Here is a 12,199-nt window from a genome sequence, read left to right as displayed (position 1 = left end):
GAACTTGGAGGTCACAGGGTACATACACACTTCACAAAGGGCAGCAGGTGGGGGTCAGTGGGGGCCCAAAATCAAATGTTTGTGTCCAAGGAACAAAAAAAGGGACTGGAGCAGACTGATTGGTTTGTGGCTTGTAATTGAACAGGTCAACGTTACAACACTACCATGTCTTCACCAGAGTCATATTTTTTCCCCGGGGCCCTTTGACAGGTTTATCTGACCATGGGTTTCAGTAGTCAATTTGAGATCTGTGTGAAGATTTTATTAGCTCACATTGCTGTATGTTCATGCTCGGGCTAAAAACCCTGCCTTCTATTTAAAATGTCCTCTCCCACGCTTTCTCTCCATTTCTTCTCATAATCTGAATGCAGGCTGTGATTAAATTGCATTCACAACATGTCTTAATGCATCTTGACATGGTTGAGTGATGAAAAGCTGTATTGAAATTAGTGTAACAGTAATAAACTAATAAATGCAATTATACTAATTTCAGCAGATGGAAACGTGGTGGCACAGAGCATTTCAAAGGACTCTGACGTGTTTTATTTCATTAAAAGCATTCGTACCAAAATCATAAAAACACATTTATTCTCAACATTTCATTATCTTCAAGATCTAGTACTCAAGAGGGAACATGAACTAAGTATTTATGTCTTTTTCTTTTATGCAATTCTATTGCAGCGTCACACTATGCAGGGAATCGTTTCCCATTGTTTCACAGACAACGTGCTGAGGCAGAGGATCAGACAGAGACAGAAGTCCTTTGTTAAGACTGATGTAAGAGACAGCCACCACAGCTTTGTTTTTCTACCAACAGCCCTCCTGATGTTTGCTTTTTTGTGTTATTGGCATCACAAATCCTGATGTCCTGACAATGTTGTTGTTTTGTTTTTGCGCCTTTTCTGCAAACTAAAACATGTTATCTGTAGTAAACAGTTTCAAGGAATATGTTTAGCTCTAAAAAAACAAGTATGCAGAATAATTGAATTGCCACCACTTTGTGGCATCAAGAATAATGTTTGTTTTTGCTTCTGCAAATAGCCGGTGCAAAAGACGGCAGAACATTATGGAGAGTTGTTGGATAAGTATGCATGGAGTTAAACACTCAAGTTATATAAGGCATCAAGGAGCTTGTTGGTTAAAAACATGTGATGTCAAATCAATCAAGCAAACAAAAACAAAAATCACAATAACAATAAACCCATCTGAGCAGAAGGAGGGGGAGGAGGGATTGAGAAAAACAAAACCGGTACATGATTGGGAATTAATAGTTTGGCTTAGTCTTCAGCTGTGTTTTTTTTTGTTGCCCACTTCACACCAGTATCTGTGAGTGAGTTTGGCACGTGACCAGACCAAACCAAATAGATATTAGATATTTTTGCCACATAGATGCAATATGAATTGTTTTAGTTCTTTTACTGTAAAACCTTAACTTGAATGGTAATGTTTCCCATATAAGATATACAGTAAATCAAGAGTATGCCTTAATCCGGAATAATAATAATCCTGTCTCAAAAAGATACTGTTGCTCAACATTAGTGAGCGTATGTGCACAAAGTGTTACTCCAATGCTTATAAACTACAGTAGGACAGATATTAATTGTGTAATCGTAAGAGTGAAGATGGAAACACAAAAAAGGACACACAAAAAAGGACACATTCAGAAATGTGAAAAAAAGTCAAAGTGACAAATGCAGGGGTGACCGTGCAGAAGGGGTCCACCATTGTGATTATCTCCATGATGGTCTTGCAAACTGAAACTCAAGTAGGTTGTTCCAAGTGTTGAAACAACCCACTTGAGTTTCAGTTCAGTCCAAATGTCTCCATTGACAGAAAGCATTACAGTTTTTTCCGATTGTTAGACGACAGTGGGCACAACTGGAGTCACATGTGCAAAACTCAATCTACAGTCTGCACTACCAACAGTCACCTGAGCTAAACAGTTCACATCACCTGCAAAACTCATTCAAAGCAACACAACTCTTAACACACGTCTCAAAACAGGCTCAGTGCAGCCAGACACTATGAACAGTCCTCAGTGAGATAACACACACTGTCACTCAGAACACACTGAGGGTAAAAACACTAGCATCAAACACCAATACAGAGATTACTAACTTTTTCATCTTTACAGTTTGAACAATTTGAGTGACTTGACACTACTCAATAGTTTATTTAAGGAAAAAATATAGATTGTATAGCATACCAATTTTTACATAAGGTAAACAAGAAGGAATGAAAATCAGCAGTTTTCTTCAATAAAGTATTTTGTACAAAGGTACATACGTAACAGTACCAAAGAATAGTGTGACTAATCCTGCCTCTCTCCAGCATCATGAGGCAAGTTTTCTTCATCACGTTGGATGTCTGCATCATCTCTAAATACAAATGAATGTGGTGTTTCTATTGCTTTCACCTCCATTACTTTCTGAAAAACTAATTACTTTCTATTGTAAAGATATAGTGTTTTTCACTTTTTTTTTTATAGCTGTGTACATAACCTCAGACATCTTACCTGGACATATTGGTATCTTTGCTCTTTTACCTGTTTCTCTCAAACGGTACAGTGTATAATTGTTTCATTCTTATTTGGTGTTTGTATACAAAAAAGGCTTTCTGAGCTTTCTCTGTATAAATACCATATATATGTTCACTAACTAGTCTAAAACAAGACACCTGCTTAGGCTTTCAGCTAAAATTGCAATCAGCAGTGTTTGATAGGCACCAGACTGGAATCTATTCTGTTTTGAATGTGTGGTTAACAGTTCTGACAGCAGTGTGTTAGCATTTGAACAAAGTGCTGTAAATCTACAGTGTTGTGCACATTGTGGTTAAAGTCATGGGATAAGTGTGTAGAGTTTTGAAAACTGTGTTCAAGCAATGAAAAACGAACTAGAGTTTGGTCCACATGAACTGCTGCTGTGCAGACTGTAGTTAGAGTTTTGCACATGTGACTCCAGTTGTGCCCACTGTCGTTTAGCAATCGAAAAAAACTGTAATCTGCAACCTTGGAGATTTAATTCAAATCACTAATTAGTCAAGGAGAAAATGTCATTTTTCTTCAGGATATCAGTTCAGTTAATTAAAGACAAGGCTGAATCTTGGACTTTTCCAAACCCTGTCTGAAAAAGCCTTTTGGAGTTTAAAAAAAAGCCATTTTAATCTAGAAACGTGGTTAATCCCTGTCCTGGAGACTGGCCCAAAATATTTGAAAAAAAGATGAAATGGAAGCATACATATTCCTATGCAGGATGACAGGTAGGATGTTCCATAATGCACTGTGCATAAACACAAGACACCGAACAAGGCAAGGCACTGAACCCCAAACTGCTCGGGGCGCCTTTAATGGGCAGCACCTTCATTCTGACTTCTCTCCATTAGTGGATGTATAGGTCCTGTTTGTGCATGGTGTGTATTCCGGGCCTGTGTGTAATATGTAATATATCAACAGAGTGTAAAAGTATAATTTCCCCCCTGGGGATCAATAAAGTATCTTACATTTTTTTTTAAATACATCAAGATTCAGGCTTGATACTAACATCATTTTATCTGAATCCATTTATGCCTACAAAGATTCAATGCCTGCCAGTGTATCTGCCACAGTCAGAAGTTGCCGCTGCTCTCTGTTCCACTGTAGGGTTGTTTGTCACAACAAGTGCTGGAAGTTGATGAGCTGCAGGAAGTAGGGCAAACCTGCAGAGACACCATGCAGATGCAAATGATCTGATCTAAGTGTCATTCTGACGTCTGACACACTGGGCACAGGAAACACCAATACACTCAGTATAACCCTAGTCTGGATCAACGGATGTACATTTGCAGAATAACTGCCGGACATCCCTTCGCCTTCTGCTCTCTGTGTGTTGCCGTTCTCAAACTCTGTTTGCTTCGGGAAACAACAACAAAATTGGCAAGTTTTGAAGACAATTTGGATCGTACAACAAGGCAGGCCTGCTTGGTTCTTTCAGGGAATGACTGTAAAGATTTAAAAAAGAATATGTTCATGGCATTTTCTATCTAACTGGGACTTTTTGGGACCGATTGGTGGGATTGCTATAGACGAAGTACACACGTCGATACACTGGTAAGAGCAAATTACATTTAACCCTTGTGTTGACTTTGGGTCAAATTGACCCGTTTTTCATGTAACAATTTAAAACATTGGAAAAAGCAAAAAAAAGGTGTCGAAAAAAGTGTTTTTTTCAAGGTTGACGGGAAGACAACACAAGGACTAACCACGTATCCAGCTAATTAAAAAAGTTCACAATACTGTATTGTGTGAAAACTTAACTTTTACATTTAATATTGTATGTGGCATTTTCTTTTGCAGGGTGCAAATGTTCCACCAAAACAAGTTCCTTCCCGAGATTATTTTGCAGAGCCACCGTCGCTGCATCCAGAGCTTAGTGCCGCCCAAGACGATATTGATTGGTTTAAAGGAACCCAGTGTTTTTTATCTCCAATCCCAGAATGTATGTGTGGTGTAGCCAGACCTTACTCAGGGCTATGGAGATAGGTGTGGCAATGCGACACTAGTATAACCCAAATATACAGTAATCCAAAGGTGTGATGTGTGATGTTCTGCTTCATGTTTGGAGAAGCAGAACCTCCAGTGTGGAATAAAAAAGCCACACAGAGCCGTGTGTGTGTGTGTGTGTGTGTGTGTGTGTGTGTGTGTGTGTGTGTGTGTGTGTGTGTGTGTGTGTGTGTGTGTGTGTGTGTGTGTGTGTGTGTGTGTAAAGCGCACATACCAGTATGACCTTACTGCTCAGAACAGTTTTATCCCATTTTAAGTCAACACATGAAAATGTGATGTGTTGATACACAAGGCTTTGAATACTTAATGTGTCCCTTTCACTAAAAGAAATCTGTCCGTTAGTCTATTTATTTATTTTTTTCATTCGTTATTTCAACTGTACGCACACACAGATATCAGTGAAAAAAATGTGTCCTGTGTTTTAGCTTTCTCTAAGAAATATCTATAATATGGCTTACCATCAAAAATAGAGCCTAGATAAATATCAGGTTGGCACAAATGAATGTGATAAAAGGGAACATTGACACTATGGACAAACAGTTTTGTCTTGCTTATCTGCCTAATGAATGGAGTGATTCTGATTTTGTATTTGCTTGTAACGTGTGTGTTTATTTGAGAGATAGATTTAGAAACGGCACATGTACCGTATTCATGCATGTTTATACTGTGTGCGTGCGTGCGTGCGTGCGTGCGTGCGTGCGTGTGTGTGTGAGAGAGAGAAAAAACATATGCGCATATATCATGCCTGATTCATTGTTAAAAAAAATTGTGTAAATGTTCCTTGAATAAAGAAAACCCTGAAGTACCCATGTAAAAGACAAATATTTGTCCTTGTGATGATGAAGACACATCAGTGATCGAATTAGAGGACCTGAAAAATAGTACAGAAGACAAGAGAAAGTGTTCATCATGTTAACTCCGCATTGCCTGCTCCACTACACAAGCAGAAAGAAGGATTTCCGGGCAGGCCAAATATGGCCAGGCAACGATGAGGTGTGCAACAGATGAGTCATCCTTCAGACTCCCACACTCAAAGGCCTTGCATCTGTGCAAGACAGAGAGGGAGCAAAAGCAGAGTGAGACAGCAAGAGAAGAGAATAAAGAAATAAAAGCAATGCAGAAACTGCATAGCTCACCTGCAAATCATCCACACATTTTCACTCAGGAAATAACGAGAGCAGAGAACAACAGCAAGGACTGTGCATAACATTAGTCTCTGCACTCTGTGATGAAAGCCCTTTTCCTCTCTTCAGATGACTGCAGAGTTCTACTCACTAAAACAACAGCTGCCTGTTCACTATTTGTTTGCAGGGCATTAAGATGCAGAATGGAAAATATGCCTTTGGCTAGCTGTGCAATCAAGACTAAATTGCACATTTTATGATCATTCACAGTCGTAGTTTTTCATATTTTCCCTGTACTAGTGATTTTTAAAACTTAAAGTTTTGCTGTAATGATAAACATTTTGACATGCTAGTGGCCCTATGAGAATGTTAGTCTTTACACACTGGGAAACCAAATTGTTAGGATGAAAGATGAAGAGAAAATGTCTCTTCTATTAGATGATTACTGCTGGCGTGGCATGGGAGGTAAGCTCATTATTTCTGAAATCAAATCAGCTGCAGCTTTGTAAGTATCAGTACTGAGAGTCCAGTTGTGGTTTGAGCCAAATGCTAAAACTAGCATGCTAACATGCTCACAGTTAGCATTTGACAAGCTGACTTTCATCCGTTATAGAGGAATAGTTTGACATTTTGGGCAAACTAAGAAATTATGGGAACAAGAAAAGCCAAAGTGTAAAAATGGTATCAATCCTCCCATCTAACTCTCAGCAAGAAAGCGAATAAGCGTATTCAGGGGTTAAATTGGGACGGGGCTGAGGCCTACACTCTTCTATGTCATCAGGAGACCCTTTACTTAGCACATCTTCAACAATGTATTTATTAAATATATATATATATATATAAATAAAAATCCTCAGTGTCTCTTTGGTTCACAAAACGTTTGCCACCTTTTTCCCTAACTACAGTCACAGCATCAAGGTCAGCCTGGTTCACCTTTTTACTGCTTTCTTCAGTCTCCAGGGACTTGCAGAACTACTCATCCACAGGTAACACCATGTATGTCTTTCCTGCAGCCGTGTCACTTTCCTCTTGGGAACCTGTTGTGGAGAGACCTTCCTCTGGCACTCTGTGCAGTGGAACTCCTGTGAGTGATTCTGCTAAATACATCTCCCTCTCTCTCTCTCTCTCTCTCTCTGTGGTGTTTATTAAATTCACACCACCTGCTCCATCAATTCCTAATGAATCTTGTCCCTTTCATAAACATGATAACAACTAATAACAGTTCGGTGTGTGTTCTTAGCTTGCTGTTGTTGCTGAAAGTAATGAACAGCAGGGAAGCCTTCACTTGAGTAAAATGGCTTTTGTGTTCTTGGCAAACAAACCAATATGAAGCATTTGTCTGCAGCCTGGTCTTGCTCTGTTTTTCTTTGCAAAATCAACATTTGTAGCATGAACTACACCTGATCTGTCCACCTCAGTTTGACTATATGGCAGGCCCGGTAAAGTCATTTCTGCTTAAGAAAAAGTCAGCGGGTTCGGGTGAGCTCTGCTGGATGTTGCATTAGAGAAAATCTATCACCTCAAATGGCAGCATTTTAAGGCTTTTTCTGCTCTGTGTCCGTATTGATCGCCACAACAATTGAACTGCCATGCAGGATATTCAGTAGAGGCAGCATTAAATGGGAATCGGAGACAGTGGCAGAGTTTATGACCAACGGATGAGCACTGTGGGACACCAATTACAAGAGTGAGACCCCATCTCAGTGTCTGTTCAGCTGAGATGATGAGGGAGTCTGAAAAACCTTTCAAATGTGTTAATGCTTATGACACTAGGTCTTTGTCTCCTAGAAATTACGTTTATATACTGCTACTAATTTGTAAGCCACCAATCTACACTCACTGGCAAAAGCAACCTTATGTTTTTTTGTTCAAAGAAATATATAAAAAGAGCACGTGGAGCGCTAACAGACAAAATAGATAGCAAGGATGTGCATCCAGTCGAGTGTTGCAGCAACTTGGAAGGCTTCGGTCAATTGAAAGATTTTGTAAAGGAATGATTGCTGGAGAGAGTGAAGAATGGCTAAAAGACTGGTCTCACACATCAGATTACTTTTGAAACGTATCCACTCAGTGTCTGAGACCTTCCCCTTGTCAAACAGTACATGAAGAGCTTACACAACAGCAAGAACTGAGAAGGAAAACATTGCAAGTCTGTGACTGGCTTTACTGGGTTAAGAGGTGGAATGTGTTATAATTTGGAGAGGCTTTTGAAGATATTCTCCTTTCTCTCTCTCTCTTTATCTTGTATTTGTGAATACGCTGTGCATTTGATTCTATCGTGTTTGTACATAGAAGGAAAATGTAATACAACTGTGTGACTTTTTCTCACTGTATGTTCTGTCCTTTGCTTTCAGGAGAGCTCTTATCTTGGAGTAAAGGGACAGGGCACTCTGTACTCCCAGTAACACTTATGAACCTACAACTGGGACTCCTGCCACACATGAAGGAGGGACACTGTGGGAGAACAGAGGAAGAAGGAAGAGCAAGAGGTCATTGTAAGTGAAATTAGGCAGTGGTTCATTGTCGGCCAGTCTCTTGGGATACAAAACTCTTTTTTTTATAATTGCCCTCCACCAGTTAACATGAACAATAGCTTACATTCATTTTCAAAAGTTAACGATGCATCAAGAAATATCAGAAAAGATATTTTAACGCATTTTAAATCAGTGCCAAGCAAAGCGGAGGACTACAGCATCTCTCACGCCTGCAAACACCCACCCAAGACTTCTGTTTTTGTCTCTTGTTTCACACTTTGTCTTAAGTGGTTGCTATGACATCTTGGTAAGCATTTAACATTCAACCACATATATACACAAAAACACATGAAACACAGAATATGGATGGATTGGTGTTGGATTTAAGGGGTGCAAAAAATGTGTATTTATTTTATATGAGCATAATGGGGAGGCTGGGGTTAATTAATGCTATGTACCATATACAATACTAATGAAGTCTGCTCTTAAGTACGTTATCATTATCTGTATATAGTTCTTAATTTGGAGGATTTCAATAGCTACTTGTTAAATATTCATTAATCAACGATTTGATTTTTCACAATAACTGTTTTTACCATTAGGTGTTACCGAGCCCTTTTTATCCTAGGTAGATGTTCTTCGCCTCTTCCAGGTGACTCAGATGTATTTGAGAAAAGATGAGCTACTGCAGTTCATCTATGTTGTACAAACAACAGGACTGAGACTTCCTAACAGAGTGGAGCGCTTGCCTTGTTTGTAATGTAAGTAGTGATTTGCAGGCTCAGGTCTTGGTAATTGGTTTTTCAACAAGCACCAAACTGGCCCTTTTTCACCTCTGCTGTGTCTGCTCTTTGTCCGTTTTTTACTGTTGAAAAGAAAGAGATCCACAGTGACAGAATTGAAGCTGTCAAAATAGAAAATTAATAAAAAATAAATAAAAAAATCATTGCGGGCGCCCGGATGGCTCAGTTGGTAGAGCGTGCACCCATATATAGAGGTTTACTCCTTGACGCAGCGGGCCTGGGTTCAACTCTGACCTGCGGCCCTTTGCTGCATGTCATTCCCCCTCTCTCTCCCCTTTCATTTCTTTTCAATAAAGGCCTAAAAATGCCCAAAAAATTATCTTAATAAAAAATCATTGCAAACTCTGAATCCCTCTTCCTGTGACTATTCATCTTTCCTGCAGATTACCAATATGAAACAAACAATTTGAGTAGCATCTCATTCAGTTTGATTTTCAACAATCTGCTTCTTGTACAGTACATCACAGACATTCAACACACTGGCACAGATGACTTGGTTATACAAGCACCTGTAGAATATGCACACTTTGCTACACCAGATGTTTAAACACAAAGTAGACAACAAACGAGTGTCAGAGATGGGAACATAAGTACAGACTAGCCTGATCATCAGTTACATCACACTAGGTGTCAACATTGAGGCTTAAGCCTCTTCACGTCTCTTTGTATTTCCCCAAAGTGTAGCAGAGAGAGAGACTGCTTCAAGTGCTCTTTAACACATGCAGCCATCAGACTGTGCAACACTTTTGGTCAAAATGTACCATCAATTACCATCTCACTATGCTTACTATGCAAATAGCATGCATTCTGCATTCTGCAAGTAAAAGTCAATCAGTACATCTCAGTATTTCAGCGTTCTCCTCCATACTTTACACTCTACATAATGTACATGTATGGAAACAGCCAACTGTGTGTTTTTACTTGTTTCTGTAACTGTGATGTATTTATTAATGAATTGTTTATGACATATATTTCTCTTACTGATCAAGAAACCCTCCTCTCTGCTGGTTTACACATGAGCATCACACAGGCACAACCTGCTGCAGCCTCATCACTTCAGGAAGCATAAAGCATCTAAAAACAGCACCATCTAGGGTCCAGATACTGTCATAGCTGCAAGGAACTTGGTCCGTGAAGGTAAAGCAAGAATGAGAAATGGTATCACTTATTTTGGTGTAACTCAAGCACAACACACTCTGAAGGAGTCACAGACCGTAGAATACGGGCACAATGTCAAAAAAAAAAGCTGATATGACAGAGGAACAAATACTTTTCATAGTCACCGTTATATAATTAGTAGTAAATGTGGCCTGTTGCAGCTTTTACACCAAATTTAAACAATCCATAAAACTCTCCCATCTCAGTGAGAGAACTACTTTCTGTTATTCAGCAATATGCGGGGATTCGTCTTTTTCTGTGTTCATGAGTACTTCATCCTGCCTCCAAAATACTTGAGTAGAGAGGGCTGTCCTGGCTCCTGTTAGTGTGGAGGCGAGAGGTGCAGTGGTAATTCCTCTAAACTTTTTTTTCTCACACATTCACTTATATGGGCATTTGTTTATGTAACTGTGCCTTCAGCGGCCCACGCCTCCCTCTTAAATGAGCTCTGACGAACCAGAAGGCATTCAAGGTTCAAATAAGCAGGTGCAACAACTTGGTTGTCGGTTGTTTCAAATTAGATTGTTTATTAGCACATGATGTATATTTGTTAAGTACACCCACGTTAGCTGCATGCATGCACATGTGCTCACACTTATAGCACTGGCTGTTGAGCAGCTCTGGTTCAGCAGTTGGTGGTTAAATAAAAAATTTTTTTTAGCAGTAGACAGTAATCAAAGTCTGTTGGTTGTCTTATTTTCCCAGACTGTCAAGAGACTTTCCACCAGACTGACCACTGTTTGTCCAGTTTATCCTAATAAACATCAGTTTATTGTCACAACTCATTATTTCTCCTGTTCCCCTGTGACTGCCATCCTCATTAAAAATGCAGAAGAATGGAGAGTTCTTGTACATCGGGTCGACTTGTCCTCAGCTTCTCACATGCAGAGCGTCTAAAAGCTCATCTGATTGCACAGTTGGACATAAATTAGGTACATCCATTGAGAAGCTCTCTGCTCAAACAACAGAAGAAATAAGGAGTGAAATGTGAGCTTATAATAACAAGTAGGATTGCTTCTTGAGCGACAGAGGATGCCTGCCAGTTTGTGACTTTAATCTACATGAATAAACCTGCTATAGACATATTATTAGTCACATGAACCAGTTTATGGGGGTGATCTCTTATCAGATTATACATGACATCCACCTCACTAACACAGAGGTTAATGTGTACATTTATGGCTAATATCAAATAAAACCAGGCAGGGTTAGAATGAACTGGAAAGGATTGTAATTACTGTATATAGTATGTATCTGTGATTTAGATGTAGTCTACATCTAAGTGTAATAATGGATTTTTATTGAAATAATCTACAATATATGCGAGAGTACAATGTGTGGGATCAAGTCATTATGTGTAACAAGCAGCACTTGTGTTGCACTGCAGTTAATTTATAGTGAAAGTTTACTCTGAGGCTGTACACACGTGTGAAGTAATACTGATGCTGTTCTTTTTTCTCAGGGTGCCAACGTCATACAGCTACTTGTTGACTCCAATCCAAACAACAAATGCAATTTTCATGCAGCTGTTCTCATAAGTCATAACAGTGTAACTCACTGAAGGGATTTGGGTTGGTTGTCTACACGCTCAAATTTCCACGCTGTAAGGAAGCCAATAAGGGGACAAGACAGAATAGATTCTTTGCACCAGTATTGATATTAAGTAAAACAGAAGAATTTGAAATGATTTTTCATGGTTGATGATTTTTTTCAAGTGACAGTTTCAGTGAATAGACCAAGTGCTGTACCTCTAATTGACAGAAAGTTTGTAAGTTCTTGGTTAGTAAATGATCATAACATTTTGTGTGACTAAAAACAAAAGTGGTTTACAAACCAACATAGATTTAAATAAGATAATACCATTAGGGCTCAATTCATTGTTTGGACTATGATCACAATTTCCCAGAGCCTAAGGTGACATATTAAAATTCATTCATTCATTTTATGTCTGACCAACAGTCCATAACCCATAGACATTCAATTTACAATGATATAAAGCAGAGGAAAGTGTCAGTTTCAGAAGAGCTTAAAAGAGCTTAAGTTGACATCCCCATTGACTGATCTTGTGAAAACTCTTAAGGGCACATAATGCAAATGCCAAGC

The sequence above is a fragment of the Perca fluviatilis genome, chromosome 13 (genome assembly GCF_010015445.1).
Source record: "Perca fluviatilis chromosome 13, GENO_Pfluv_1.0, whole genome shotgun sequence".
In the NCBI taxonomy this organism is placed as follows: Eukaryota; Metazoa; Chordata; class Actinopteri; order Perciformes; family Percidae; genus Perca; species Perca fluviatilis.
This window is presented reverse-complemented; position numbering follows the sequence as displayed.